Here is a 4,588-nt window from a genome sequence, read left to right as displayed (position 1 = left end):
CTACAGTAAAACCCTAAAACTAGGATTTTACTCCGAATACAATCTCTCATGCACTCGTACCCTCATCCTTACGACTCATTTGACGCTTCCTTTGCAGCTTTGACCTCTTGCCTTCAAGCCTACTTCCTTTGGCTCTCGCCCCTCGGATGCATACAAGCCTGCGGCTCATCCCCAATGTCATCCTTCGCGTATGCCTCGAAGTCGCTTCCCTCGGCCCTTGTCCTCGCTGCCTTATCCACGGTCCCTCGGATGCTCCATCCTTCACCGGACCCGAAGTCATCAACCTGAGTCACATGTGTATCCTGCAGTCCTGCACAACTCAAGTACACATATCAAATACAAGGGTGAACCTAACTTAAACCCTTTGCCCAAACACCAAAACACATGGTCTCATGGACCATTGGGATTGCTCCAACAGTTTACAACCGATCCGGACTTGGATTTATGGCTAATAGAAAATACAAATTTTATTTATCCCTTGCTAATTGAAATAATAGAAAATTAGTCCAAGCATGTGTCCCCAAGTCAAACTTGGTTAATCAAGTTGGACTTGGACACTATTGGGTCCCCAAGGATCAAATTTATTACCTTGATAGATCCTATCGAGACTATGATCCAGAGTGAGCCAATAGAAAGACCATTTTTATCAACATATAGAATTGTTTGATGATTGTCTTTACTGCTTTTATTATACATGCTTAGATTAGGCTAGATAAGGATCTAGACGTAATTTACACTTGACTACTTAGACCTATGGATTTTAAAAGGAAAATTAAATATTCAATTTTCTTTGAAAGACTTTGTCTAGAAGTGGTGGATAATCCTATACCCAAGAAGGCCTAGTGTCTCTTCACATCTTGGAAGTCAATCTTTGAAATGTATATTTAATTGACTAATTGAAAAATCTGAGTCTAACCCAAATGTAAATTAATCATTCGACATAATTTAAATCAAAGATTAAATTAACTATCTCACAAAATCCATAAGGTTTCCTGATTGATAACTTAGAAACGGGTGAGATAGACCTATGTAAAATTTAGAATAAAATCAATTAACCTAATTAATAAATCAATTTAACCAAATTAATAAATCAATTAAACTAATTAATAAATCAATTAACCTAATTAATAAATCAGTTTAAATTAATTAATAAAATCAATTAAACTAATTAATAAAATAATTAACATAATTTAATTTAAACCTAATTAGTAAATCAATTAATCTAATTAATAAATAAATAAATTAATTAAAAAAAACAACCCGTATAGGGCGCCTCACGAAGACTCCTCCACAATAAAAGGAGGCACCCTCGTGAGCGGCGGGAAAATTCCCGCCGAAACCTTGGAGGGTGCCTCCCACCAGTCGGAGCCCCCCATAACCCATTGAGGGCGCCCTCCATGCAGTTGAGGGTGCCCTCAACACTATTTTTTCTAACGAACAAAGAGCCTCTCTGTTCTCGTTTTTCACGAAACAACTCACACCAAGGCGCCCTCCTCGACCAAATTTTCTCCTTCCGACCCCAAAATACCTCCTAGGTATACCATATTTCATTATATTGCTTCAATATGTATTTTTCTATATATTTTTGTTATATGTTTGCATGTATAAATAGGAAGAGAAGGAATGTAGATGCTGCTTCTAGTAGGTACTCATCCACTGATGCTAGGTTTCCTTTTGAGCGACATAGGATAGAGTTCCTTAGGCATAAATTTACTTCATTAAAATGTCGATATTTAAGCAGATCTTTTTTTTCTAAATATTGTCCGTCTATCATCCAGATGTTTGAGCATTACCAGCTAGATAAGCTAGTTTACTGCAACCATGCAGTTAATCATGACCTGTGTGCTCAATTTTATAATAATCTAGATAGAGTAGATGATTTGACTTACTCCACCAGAGTTGGTGGAAGGGATTTTCAATTTTCTCCCACTCAGTTATGCACTAGTTTAGGACTTAGGTCATCCACATGTTCATTTTTGTGTTACCCTAGTAGGGGTCTGCCATTTGGTGAGCCCTACTCTTATATCTCCCTAGATACTATCTATATATATCTTTTTGGGGAAGAGAGACCACCTGTAGTAACTGACTTCAGGTCACTCTCTCTTAGGGTCCAAGACTATATTATGTACCGAGTCTTGACTTCCTGCATGTTGCCGATCGCATCTCGGAATGTTCCGATGATGCACCCTTCTTATTCCTTCTTTTTATACACCCTTTGTCAGTGTTTGGATATAGATATAGCATTACATATGTTCCATAACATTATACGTGCATCCGGTTTTGTCACTAGGCTTGAGATTCAGATGCTCTATTGTCATGTCTTGACATATATGTTTTCGACCTTAGGGATAGACATGACCCAAGGGAGGGTGACTTCCTTTAGTCCTTACGATGAGTTCGGACTGCGTCAGTTAGCCCTAACGCATGTAGATATTACCGCTCAGGAGATCCTAGTCTGGAGAGGTGGGCCACAGCCAGCTACTCTAGCAGGAGATGATTTTTATGCCCCTGCCAAGGGAGAGGAGTGGTTATAGTTTATAGAGGCAGATCTCTTTGAGGATCCTCCTCCGGCACAACCCTAGACCTCGACCTAGCCCTCAACTTCGACCCGACCCTTGACTTCACTGTCCATCGAGGATTGCCTCACTCGTCTCGAGGAGTCCTCCGCGCAGTTATAGCAGTCAATCTCGGATGGCTTCAGCACACTTCGAGGGGAGATAACTGCTCTCCGGGATGACGTGACTTCTAGACTTGACCAAATCCTTTAGACTCTTCGGGGCCCTGAGCGACCATTACCACCACCCAGTGACGATGCTTCAACTTGATCAGTTCATATATTTTTCTATGCTTTGTATATAATTGACATACTATCTATAGACAGTTTGTTCTAGTATGTGTGATGAATATGCTTTATAAACTTGGATTTATTCTACTTTCCAAATTGCTATTTCAGTCTGTTACTTAGTTTTAAAATTCTAGGATTTTTTTTTGAAATTCTAATGTTATTAGTTTTTCAAAATATTGGACTTAGCCTAGGTATTCACCCCCTAAAAAGCATGTACCCCTAGTTCTTACCCAGAGCATCTCATAAGCACACTAGGTTTACTTTGCTTGTGTATGAAAAACACTTAGAATGGTGTGAAATGCATAAGGTACTACCTGGACTTCAAAATGCTTACGTATGTGCATCGACATAAGTCTGATCAATAAATATAAATTTTATATCAATCAAATTAAATGATCCATGTTTAGGCAAAACTAACTAGAACATTTATTTAATTTGACTAACCAAGTGAAAGCTACTATCTCTTGGTAAATAGCTAGTAACTAAAGGTTAGACAGTTGTTTGTAAGTAAATATTTTGGTTACTCATGCTTGGACTCTAGGATTTTTTTTTATATAACAAAATTGTTTTGGCATTAATCAAGGAGGAGTGAACAAGGGATTTTTAAAACCAAGTTGATATTTTATTTTGACTTAGTTTTTGAAATAATAAAAAAAACATTATTATGTTACTTAGTGTTGAAATTTTTTTTTATAGTTTTTTCTCTACATTTTACTAAGTGCTGGTATTTTTTTGTTTTGTTAAAATAAATTTTTGATTTTGAAATAAATATTTTTAACTCAGCTTAAAAATATCCTTTTGCAAAATTATGTTAACTACATGTTGGAATTATTTTACTAAGTACTTATTTGAACTTTTCTTTCACATATTTTAAAAGCTTAAGTACTTCACTAAGTTTTAGAATTTTTTAAATGCATATAAATTTCTCTCTAAGTCATTTTCAAAATTTTTTGCTAAAGTTTCTTTTTCAAAGCTAATATTTCAAGTCTAAGCTGTCTTTCAGGGGAGCTAAGTATTCCCTTTTGTAATTAGTATTTTTTTATCTATGACAAAGAGGGAGAGAAAAGTGAAAGTTAAGTTACAAATAAATAAAAAATTAAGTTAAAGTTGAATAATTAGAACAATTTGATATTGCATTATTTACTATATTTTTATGCTATGCTGTATTTATCGTACTATATATGTTTTTATGCTATGATCTTGCTATGTTTTTATATGCTATGATCTTGCTATGTTTTTTACTTAACTTTGAATTTTCTTGTCATAATCAAAAAGGGGGAGATTGTTGGTGCGGTAATCATCCGATGATCGAACCTAAGTTTTGATAATGACAAAGGGTTCAAAGTTAAGGTCATTTGTGATCTAACATGTTTAAATGAGTTTACAGAAAAGTCCTAAGTGTACTTAGGTAAAAGTGCTAGCTGTGATTAGGCAAGTGGAAAATCCTATGGGGTGGTAATTCTATGTCCTAGGGGATGGTAACCCTAGGTAGAAAGTCTTGGCGGGTAGAGTGCTTCGGGCAAAAGTCCTAGAGTCGAGGACTCTAGGTGGAAAGTCCTGGTGTTGTGAACCAGGTGAAAGTCTGGACGGGTCGTGGAGCGGACGCCCAGCAGAAAGTCCTAGAGCCTCGGGCGCTGAGCAAAAGTCTAGTTGGTCTGCAGGATCAACTGGCAACAGGTAAACTCTCCTGAGTGGAGTACATGAGGACGTCTTCCCTAATAAGGGAACAGTAGGTGTCGATTC

Source organism: Zingiber officinale, chromosome 3A, assembly GCF_018446385.1.
Source record: "Zingiber officinale cultivar Zhangliang chromosome 3A, Zo_v1.1, whole genome shotgun sequence".
NCBI lineage: Eukaryota > Viridiplantae > Streptophyta > Magnoliopsida > Zingiberales > Zingiberaceae > Zingiber > Zingiber officinale.
Note: the sequence above shows the minus strand (reverse complement) of the source record.